Below are 11,519 nucleotides of genomic sequence, written 5' to 3'. Positions count from 1 at the left end.
TGGTTTGAGGGATGCAATATGTTTAGCAGCCTAAACCTGAAATGTATCTAGGAAAATTATTATCATTTACCAATAAAGGTTGAGGTTGAGCGCCTCTGCTTAAGCATGTAGGTTTTGAGTGAAAAAAAGAGGTACATGTAAAAAAAAAAAAAAAGATAGAGAGAGAGAGAAAGAATTACGGGAAGAAAAGTGTGAAGAATTTTGGAGCAAATAAAGTGAAGATCAAAAGATCAAAATTCTTAAGAAATTTAAAAAGTTGAAGATACCAGAAGTCAAATCAACAATGGTGGTGAATTCAAAGAAACTAAAGATCAAATGTCAAAGAATTGAAGAATTCCAAAAAGAGCTCCATAGTGGTATCGAAAAATTGTAATTCTAGTTTATGTATGCTTAGGTTGCTCAACTAAAAAATACCTTGAGGTTAGGAGATTTTCTGCGGATGGATTCGGAGGGTTGCATAAAATGAGCATTGTTCGGAAAAAGTGGGCGAGTGTTTATGAAGATTGTGAGTATTTAAAGTATGGGGGGGGGGGTACTTTAGGAGAATTTTAGACACAAATGCATGCGTTGAGGTTTTGGCATAATGGCTGAACTAGAGTCAGATTGTTCTGTGTAGTTTTAGTAATTAAGAATTAAGTTGAAATTTGCTTGAGGGCAAGCAAAGCCTAAGTGTGGGGTATTTTGATATTGCCATATTTACACTTATTTTTAGGCAGTATTTAAGTACATTTTTATTAATAAATTGATAATATGTTTAGAATAATGATACTTATGAGTTTAAATTGTTATTTTCAGTCAATACAAAGGATTTTCGAAGAAAGGGACCAAAGGTGACAAAATGGGGAACATGGGAGGCTTGGAAGACAAGAAAATAATAAATTCACGATAAGAGCTAAATTCACGACGTGGCGATGAAGCCCACGACGTGGCACGGGTGTCCCAGAAGATAAGCATCGCGACGCGGAGGATTTCCTTGAAGGATACGGATTGCTTGAAGCCCACGACGTGGCGCGAGTTTTTAAGTATTATATAAGTTCTCCTGATTATTACGAAAAGGGAGACTTTTGGCAGAAGAAAAAGAGTTCCAGGAGACGAATAAGAACGAAAGAAAGGTTCTGGAAGAGGGTTTTCAACACCAAAAGAAGTAAAGGTTTATTTTTAGAACATGTCTTTCATTTGTTTTAGCTATGTTAGTTTAATTACTATGATGAGCAGCTGAATCTAGCTACTCTTGTTTAGCTAGATGAAGCTTTGAACTTATGAATAGTTATATGATTATGGATTAAGCTTAGTTGGTGAAAATTTGCTTGTGTTTGATTTGTATGACCTAGCATGTTAATATTTGTTTATCTAATTGCTTAATTACATGTTCTGTGTAGCTTAGTGACCATTAAACTGCATGAACCTGTTTACCTAATAATTTAGTGAACATTGAATTGTTAGAGCTAGGATTGACCAATCTTAGTTAATAATTAGAATAAATAAAAGTTTAGCTGTGCTAGAGAACGAGAATTGTGATCATAATTGCGTTTACACAACAAATCTTATATAGCATATTTACAACTATAATTAGTTCTGTGTTTAATTATGTGTGAACATACATGGTTTGACATGAATTAGTTAAATATTGGTAAGATAGAACTAAATTACTAATATAATTAAAAACCAACTTAGTAATCCGTAATTGTTAGCTAGCCATAAGGGAGAAGTGGATTCAATCTAAACAAGAGTGTGTGTGTTTACTTATTGAATTGGATTTAAGTTCATCTGATCTTGTAAAATCAGATAAAACCCTTTATTAAATTTGTTAATAAATTAGGTTAATTTAATAGTAAGTAAATTAATTAGAACACCGTTCCCTGTGATCAACACCCGACTTACCCAAGCTATACTGTAATCTGACTAGGTACACTGCCTATAAGTGCATAGATAGTTAAGTTTGTTAGGTTATAAATATTAAAATTAGTGAGTACTTTTGTGCACATCAAGTTTTTGGCGCCGTTGCCGGGGAACGGCTTAGTTTTTAGCTTATTTATTTGCATTAAATTAATCGATCCTTCTTGTGGAGTCACAGCCACAAAAAGTTAATTTTTCAGCAAAATAAATTTTTTTTTGTTAATCACAGAGTCCACGACGTGGCCACATACTTGCCACGACGTGGACAGGCAAAATTTTAATTTTTTTTTAGTTGGTAGTTAGTTTTTCTTATTTTAGTTCAGTTTTACGTTTTAGTTTAGCAAGTTGCAGGAGTTCATGACCAGAAGCTCAAACACACACTTGGTGCCACCACTGGAAGACCCCGAATCTGCACTTCACAAGAAAAAGACGCCCTTGCAAGAATTGAAGTCAGCCTTTTCTAGGAAGTCGGGAAAAAAGACAGGAGAGTCCAGTTCATCAGCGAAGCACAAGAGCAATCTTGAACATCTGGATCACACACCCGTGCAAACCGAGTCCAAAAGCGATAACGAGCCAGAATTTGAAGAACACACAAGTGAACCCGAGAACGAGCCAAGGAACGAGATGGAAGCGATTGAAGAAATGTCCATGGGAGCATACAAAAAGCGGATCCGAGATGAAATGGGTCCTGGGTTAGTCCAACCCGCAATTCCTGCCACTGCCACATTCGAGCTGAAGGGACACATATTGACAGCACTGAAGGACATTCCATTTTTCGGGAAGGATCATGAGGATGCTTTTAAGCATCTAGACGAAGTCAACGACATTGCGGATTACTTTAATGTCCCAAATGTCACCAGAAATACAGTCTTGCTTAGGATGCTTCCCATCACTTTCAAAGGAGCTGCTAAGGAGTGGTTAAAAGCACTCCCACCAGGTACAATAATCACTTGGGCTCAAATGCGTGAGCAATTCCTGGACCAGTTCTGCCCGCCATCCAAGATGGCCAAACTCAAGAAGGCGATAGCCAACTTTGAGCAACAACCGGGGGAGTCACTATACGAAGCATGGGAGCGGTACAAGGGCTTACTCAGAAATTGCCCTCAACATGACCTAAATGTGCAGCAAGAGATGTCAATCTTTTATGATGGGGTCAATGTAATGACAAGACAACTCCTTGATTCTCAAGGACCGTTGACAAAGAAAAATCCAAGGGAAGTCAAGGAGCTCATCGAAGAATTCGCGAAACACTCCCGCGAATACCATAACCCGAGGCAAGGCGGAAGTAAAGGTGGTGGAGGGGCCCAAACTGAAGACATTGCAGCTGTCATGGCCATGCTAAATAACATGGATCGCCGGATAACACAAATGGACCAGTCGATACATGCCATAAGAGTGGGGTGCGAGCGATGCAGTGGTCCACACTTGACCAAGGACTGCAATATGGATGAGTTTGGGAACAGAAAAGCTCAAGTGTGCTACTCCAGTGGGGATAAGTTTGATGACGACTGGAGGAAACCAAAGAGGGAGTGGCTGCCATATGAAGAGTATAAAAAGCAAAAAGAAGAGAAGTATAGGCAGACAGGTCGAGGCTTTTACCAAAAGGAGCAGCCACCAATCGAGAAGAAACCCGACCTAGAGACCATTTTGATGAAGTTTATGGAGACTTCGGAAAAGAGACATGATGCCACGGATTCCGCTATCATGGAACAACAAACATTGATAAAAAACCAGCAAGCCTCCATCCATAACCTTGAAGTACAATTTGGTCAACTAGCCACTTTAGTCCATGAAAAATTGTCCCCGAAGAATCCCGAAGTAAAAGCCCAATCTCACGTAATGGCCATCGATACTGAAGAAGATACAATATCCGAGTTCCTGGAGGCGTTGGAAGAACAACCGCAGCAGCCCAAGAAATCAAGGATCGAAAATGGAGAGAATGTTGAACCAGGCTCGCCACGACGTGGCACACCTCTGGCCACGACGTGGCGCAAGTCTGAGCAAAAATCTTTTGAGCCTAGTCCAGATTATCATCCACCTATGCCATTTCCCACTCGTGCAGCACTTAGTCAACTGGAGAAGGAACATTTAGAGTTTGTGAAGCATGTGAAAGGGATTCCAATTAATACTCCCTTTGTTGAGTCCTTATCCAAAGCTTCCGAGAACCAGAAATTACTACAAGACTTGATAGATACGCGAAGGCAATTAAAGAAGCAGTCTACAGTGATTCTAAGTGAGCAAATTTCAAAAGTTGTGTTGGGAGAAACACTAGAAAAGATGGGGGATCCTGGACGCCTCACTCTTCCATGCGAGTTTGGGAATAAAATGAAGGTTAATGTTTTAGCCGATTCCGGGGCTAGCATTAATCTAATGCCTTTTTCATTTTATCAAAAATTGGAGATTCAGAAGATGAAGGCTACAAAAATGAAGATTCACATGGCAAACCGTTCAGTGACACAACCCCGAGGCATAGTGGAGGATATTTTGGTGAAAATTGGAAAATTTGTTTTTCCAATAGATTTTGTAGTCTTGGACATGAAAGAAGACACGGATGTTCCGATAATCCTTGGTCGGCCATTGCTTAACACTGCTGGTGCCCTGGTTGATATCCGCGAGTCCAAGCTCACTTTGAGGGTTGGGAATGAACAAGAAGTTTTCGGGATAAGAAATGACTTTCAAGAAGATAAAGAAGAAGTGTTCACGATTAATGAGGAGAATGAACTAGAAGAGTTGGAAAAGCTTATGGAAGAAGAGATAAAGGTAGTTCATCAAGACAAGAGGACAAAACCAAGGGCATCTGTTCCGTATTTGATTGAAGTCATAGCTTACAAGAACCCACCTTCTTGGGTGAGCAAAGAGGACGAGGAAATGACAAGTGATGAAGAGGAAGTCACTTCAAAAGTAACAAGGCCGGTGGTGAAAGAAGAGGGGAACGCTATGGAGAGCAAGGAACACACAAAGGGCACAAAACGAAAGCATGAAGAAGATGGAAAAGCTAAAAAAGAAAATTCAAAGAAGGCGTATAAAAGGAGAGTTCAAGCTTATAAACGGCGGTTCAAGGAACAAAAGATCCTGGTGGTAGACTCTTCCGAAGAGTCAACGTAGAAGGCACGGAGTCCAGCTCAAGACTCCAAGAAAAAGAAGCGCTTCTCGGGAGGCAACCCGAGTTTGGTTTGCAATTTTTTTTCTTTTTATTTTCTTTTGTTTTGTTTTTGAGTAGTTTTTTTTTTGTTTTTTTTTTATGTTAACTTTAGTGTATGATGTAAAACTTTATTAAGACTATTATGTTACTTTATTTTTCTTTTGGGTTGATCTAATTTTTCAGATTAGCGTTGGAATTCTAAGGAGCATAGAAGGTTAACTTTCGAGTCGTGTTTGTCTAGTCAAAGAAGCTTAGAGTCGTGAGTCGGAAACCAGTTAGCCATTGGTCAAAGCTGCTAGAGTAAATAAAGCAAACAAGTCATTTTCTGCTGAGGTTCAGTTTCCACGACGTGGACTCCTTGTGCCACGTCGTGGCGCTTTTGCAATTTATAGTAGTTTAGCTTTTTGGTGTTCGCGGTTTCAACCCATATCACGACATGATCCAGTTTATCATTGCCACATTTTTCCTTACAAATATACACTTTGACGAATTGACGTTTCGAGTTCGGTTCGTGGTTTATTTACGTATTCAACCAGTTTTACACCGAGTTTCGATTTTTGGAAGTCCAATTGTACATTGTCCACGCTTTTGGAGATGCTCACGCCACTATCCCAGGGGAGTCTGTTCCTTTTTCTCCCTTTTCTTTAATTTTGATTTGTTTTTATACATACAATGAGGGCATTGTATGACATAAGTGTGGGGTAGGGGTAGAAAAAGTAAATTGCTAGAAAATTTTGGAAAATTAAAATTAATTGATTCTAGTACTAATAATTTGAGCTATAATTGCTAGTATTATGCGGGATGATCCGATGAAAGTTCAAATGTTTAGTTGAGCCAATACACGTTATAGTGCATTTGTGGCCTCCCTTATTTTAGTGAAATCATGGAACAAAAACATAACCCCGCTTGGTTTGAGGGATGCAATATGTTTAGCAGCCTAAACCTGAAATGTATCTAGGAAAATTATTATCATTAACCAATAAAGGTTGAGGTTGAGCGCCTCTGCTTAAGCATGTAGGTTTTGAGTGAAAAAAAAGAGGTACATGTAAAGAAAAAAGAGAGAGAGAGAAAGAATTACGGGAAGAAAAGTGTGAAGAATTTTGGAGCAAATAAAGTGAAGATCAAAAGATCAAAATTCTTAAGAAATTTAAAAAGTTGAAGATACCAGAAGTCAAATCAACAATGGTGGTGAATTCAAAGAAACTAAAGATCAAATGTCAAAGAATTGAAGAATTCCAAAAAGAGCTCCATAGTGGTATCGAAAAATTGTAATTCTAGTTTATGTATGCTTAGGTTGCTCAACTAAAAAATACCTTGAGGTTAGGAGATTTTCTGCGGATGGATTCGGAGGGTTGCAAAAAATGAGCATTGTTCGGAAAAAGTGGGCGAGTGTTTATGAAGATTGTGAGTATTTAAAGTATGTGGGGGGGTACTTTAGGAGAATTTTAGACACAAATGCATGCGTTGAGGTTTTGGCATAATGGCTGAACTAGAGTCAGATTGTTCTGTGTAGTTTTAGTAATTAAGAATTAAGTTGAAATTTGCTTGAGGGCAAGCAAAGCCTAAGTGTGGGGTATTTTGATATTGCCATATTTACACTTATTTTTAGGCAGTATTTAAGTACATTTTTATTAATAAATTGATAATATGTTTAGAATAATGATACTTATGAGTTTAAATTGTTATTTTCAGTCAATACAAAGGATTTTCGAAGAAAGGGACCAAAGGTGACAAAATGGGGAACATGGGAGGCTTGGAAGACAAGAAAATAATAAATTCACGATAAGAGCTAAATTCACGACGTGGCGATGAAGCCCACGACGTGGCACGGGTGTCCCAGAAGATAAGCATCGCGACGCGGAGGATTTCCTTGAAGGATACGGATTGCTTGAAGCCCACGACGTGGCACAACCTGCCCACGACGTGGCGCGAGTTTTTAAGGATTATATAAGTTCTCCTGATTATTACGAAAAGGGAGACTTTTGGCAGAAGAAAAAGAGTTCCAGGAGACGAATAAGAACGAAAGAAAGGTTCTGGAAGAGGGTTTTCAACACCAAAAGAAGTAAAGGTTTATTTTTAGAACATGTCTTTCATTAGTTTTAGCTATGTTAGTTTAATTACTATGATGAGCAGCTGAATCTAGCTACTCTTGTTTAGCTAGATGAAGCTTTGAACTTATGAATAGTTATATGATTATGGATTAAGCTTAGTTGGTGAAAATTTGCTTGTGTTTGATTTGTATGACCTAGCATGTTAATATTTGTTTATCTAATTGCTTAATTACATGTTCTGTGTAGCTTAGTGACCATTAAACTGCATGAACCTGTTTACCTAATAATTTAGTGAACATTGAATTGTTAGAGCTAGGATTGACCAATCTTAGTTAATAATTAGAATAAATAAAAGTTTAGCTATGCTAGAGAACGAGAATTGTGATCATAATTGCGTTTACACAACAAATCTTATATAGCATATTTACAACTATAATTAGTTCTGTGTTTAATTATGTGTGAACATACATGGTTTGACATGAATTAGTTAAATATTGGTAAGATAGAACTAAATTACTAATATAATTAAAAACCAACTTAGTAATCCGTAATTGTTAGCTAGCCATAAGGGAGAAGTGGATTCAATCTAAACAAGAGTGTGTGTGTTTACTTATTGAATTGGATTTAAGTTCATCTGATCTTGTAAAATCAGATAAAACCCTTTATTAAATTTGTTAATAAATTAGGTTAATTTAATAGTAAGTAAATTAATTAGAACACCGTTCCCTGTGATCGACACCCGACTTACCCACGCTATACTGTAATCTGACTAGGTACACTGCCTATAAGTGCATAGATAGTTAAGTTTGTTAGGTTATAAATATTAAAATTAGTGAGTACTTTTGTGCACATCAAGTTTTTGGCGCCGTTGCCGGGGAACGGCTTAGTTTTTAGCTTATTTATTTGCATTAAATTAATCGATCCTTCTTGTGGAGTCACAGCCACAAAAAGTTAATTTTTCAGCAAAATAATTTTTTTTTTGTTAATCACAGAGTCCACGACGTGGCCACATACTTGCCACGACGTGGACAGGCAAAATTTTAATTTTTTTTTTAGTTGGTAGTTAGTTTTTCTTATTTTAGTTCAGTTTTACGTTTTAGTTTAGCAAGTTGCAGGAGTTCATGACCAGAAGCTCAAACACACACTTGGTGCCACCACTGGAAGACCCCGAATCTGCACTTCACAAGAAAAAGACGCCCTTGCAAGAATTGAAGTCAGCCTTTTCTAGGAAGTCGGGAAAAAAGACAGGAGAGTCCAGTTCATCAGCGAAGCACAAGAGCAATCTTGAACATCTGGATCACACACCCGTGCAAACCGAGTCCAAAAGCGATAACGAGCCAGAATTTGAAGAACACACAAGTGAACCCGAGAACGAGCCAAGGAACGAGATGGCAGCGATTGAAGAAATGTCCATGGGAGCATACAAAAAGCGGATCCGAGATGAAATGGGTCCTGGGTTAGTCCAACCCGCAATTCCTGCCACTGCCACATTCGAGCTGAAGGGACACATATTGACAGCACTGAAGGACATTCCATTGTTCGGGAAGGATCATGAGGATGCTTTTAAGCATCTAGACGAAGTCAACGACATTGCGGATTACTTTAATGTCCCAAATGTCACCAGAAATACAGTCTTGCTTAGGATGCTTCCCATCACTTTCAAAGGATCTGCTAAGGAGTGGTTAAAAGCACTCCCACCAGGTACAATAATCACTTGGGCTCAAATGCGTGAGCAATTCCTGGACCAGTTCTGCCCGCCATCCAAGATGGCCAAACTCAAGAAGGCGATAGCCAACTTTGAGCAACAACCGGGGGAGTCACTATACGAAGCATGGGAGCGGTACAAGGGCTTACTCAGAAATTGCCCTCAACATGACCTAAATGTGCAGCAAGAGATGTCAATCTTTTATGATGGGGTCAATGTAATGACAAGACAACTCCTTGATTCTCAAGGACCGTTGACAAAGAAAAATCCAAGGGAAGTCAAGGAGCTCATCGAAGAATTCGCGAAACACTCCCGCGAATACCATAACCCGAGGCAAGGCGGAAGTAAAGGTGGTGGAGGGGCCCAAACTGAAGACATTGCAGCTGTCATGGCCATGCTAAATAACATGGATCGCCGGATAACACAAATGGACCAGTCGATACATGCCATAAGAGTGGGGTGCGAGCGATGCAGTGGTCCACACTTGACCAAGGACTGCAATATGGATGAGTTTGGGAACAGAAAAGCTCAAGTGTGCTACTCCAGTGGGGATAAGTTTGATGACGACTGGAGGAAACCAAAGAGGGAGTGGCTGCCATATGAAGAGTATAAAAAGCAAAAAGAAGAGAAGTATAGGCAGACAGGTCGAGGCTTTTACCAAAAGGAGCAGCCACCAATCGAGAAGAAACCCGACCTAGAGACCATTTTGATGAAGTTTATGGAGACTTCGGAAAAGAGACATGATGCCACGGATTCCGCTATCATGGAACAACAAACATTGATAAAAAACCAGCAAGCCTCCATCCATAACCTTGAAGTACAATTTGGTCAACTAGCCACTTTAGTCCATGAAAAATTGTCCCCGAAGAATCCCGAAGTAAAAGCCCAATCTCACGTAATGGCCATCGATACTGAAGAAGATACAATATCCGAGTTCCTGGAGGCGTTGGAAGAACAACCGCAGCAGCCCAAGAAATCAAGGATCGAAAATGGAGAGAATGCTGAACCAGGCTCGCCACGACGTGGCACACCTCTGGCCACGACGTGGCGCAAGTCTGAGCAAAAATCTTTTGAGCCTAGTCCAGATTATCATCCACCTATGCCATTTCCCACCCGTGCAGCACTTAGTCAACTGGAGAAGGAACATTTAGAGTTTGTGAAGCATGTGAAAGGGATTCCAATTAATACTCCCTTTGTTGAGTCCTTATCCAAAGCTTCCGAGAACCAGAAATTACTACAAGACTTGATAGATACGCGAAGGCAATTAAAGAAGCAGTCTACAGTGATTCTAAGTGAGCAAATTTCAAAAGTTGTGTTGGGAGAAACACCAGAAAAGATGGGGGATCCTGGACGCCTCACTCTTCCATGCGAGTTTGGGAATAAAATGAAGGTTAATGCTTTAGCCGATTCCGGGGCTAGCATTAATCTAATGCCTTTTTCATTTTATCAAAAATTGGAGATTCAGAAGATGAAGGCTACAAAAATGAAGATTCACATGGCAAACCGTTCAGTGACACAACCCCGAGGCATAGTGGAGGATATTTTGGTGAAAATTGGAAAATTTGTTTTTCCAATAGATTTTGTAGTCTTGGACATGAAAGAAGACACGGATGTTCCGATAATCCTTGGTCGGCCATTGCTTAACACTGCTGGTGCCCTGGTTGATATCCGCGAGTCCAAGCTCACTTTGAGGGTTGGGAATGAACAAGAAGTTTTCGGGATAAGAAATGACTTTCAAGAAGATAAAGAAGAAGTGTTCACGATTAATGAGGAGAATGAACTAGAAGAGTTGGAAAAGCTTATGGAAGAAGAGATAAAGGTAGTTCATCAAGACAAGAGGACAAAACCAAGGGCATCTGTTCCGTATTTGATTGAAGTCATAGCTTACAAGAACCCACCTTCTTGGGTGAGCAAAGAGGACGAGGAAATGACAAGTGATGAAGAGGAAGTCACTTCAAAAGTAACAAGGCCGGTGGTGAAAGAAGAGGGGAACGCTATGGAGAGCAAGGAACACACAAAGGGCACAAAACGAAAGCATGAAGAAGATGGAAAAGCTAAAAAAGAAAATTCAAAGAAGGCGTATAAAAGGAGAGTTCAAGCTTATAAACGGCGGTTCAAGGAACAAAGGATCCTGGTGGTAGACTCTTCCGAAGAGTCAACGTAGAAGGCACGGAGTCCAGCTCAAGACTCCAAGAAAAAGAAGCGCTTCTCGGGAGGCAACCCGAGTTTGGTTTGCAATTTTTTTTCTTTTTATTTTCTTTTGTTTTGTTTTTGAGTAGTTTTTTTTTTGTTTTTTTTTTATGTTAACTTTAGTGTATGATGTAAAACTTTATTAAGACTATTATGTTACTTTATTTTTCTTTTGGGTTGATCTAATTTTTCAGATTAGCGTTGGAATTCTAAGGAGCATAGAAGGTTAACTTTCGAGTCGTGTTTGTCTAGTCAAAAAAGCTTAGAGTCGTGAGTCGGAAACCAGTTAGCCATTGGTCAAAGCTGCTAGAGTAAATAAAGCAAACAAGTCATTTTCTGCTGAGGTTCAGTTTCCACGACGTGGACTCCTTGTGCCACGTCGTGGCGCTTTTGCAATTTATAGTAGTTTAGCTTTTTGGTGTTCGCGGTTTCAACCCATATCACGACATGATCCAGTTTATCATTGCCACATTTTTCCTTACAAATATACACTTTGACGAATTGACGTTTCGAGTTCGGTTCGTGGTTTATTTAC

General features: G+C 39.4%; 2 non-coding genes across 2 annotated transcripts; both read right to left on the bottom strand.

Moving 5' to 3' along the window:
* Positions 1-2,904: 2,904 nt before the first annotated feature.
* LOC128133148 (small nucleolar RNA R71) lies at positions 2,905-3,011 on the bottom strand. The gene has a single exon (XR_008231326.1). It is a non-coding gene; the product is annotated as a small nucleolar RNA R71 (small nucleolar RNA).
* Positions 3,012-8,861: 5,850 nt separating this feature from the next.
* On the bottom strand, positions 8,862-8,968 carry LOC128133147 (small nucleolar RNA R71). Its single transcript, XR_008231325.1, has one exon. It is a non-coding gene; the product is annotated as a small nucleolar RNA R71 (small nucleolar RNA).
* Between the last annotated feature and the right edge of the window lie 2,551 nt (positions 8,969-11,519).

Source organism: Lactuca sativa, chromosome 3 (genome assembly GCF_002870075.4).
Source record: "Lactuca sativa cultivar Salinas chromosome 3, Lsat_Salinas_v11, whole genome shotgun sequence".
NCBI classification, from domain to species: Eukaryota; Viridiplantae; Streptophyta; class Magnoliopsida; order Asterales; family Asteraceae; genus Lactuca; species Lactuca sativa.
This window is presented reverse-complemented; position numbering and strand designations above follow the sequence as displayed.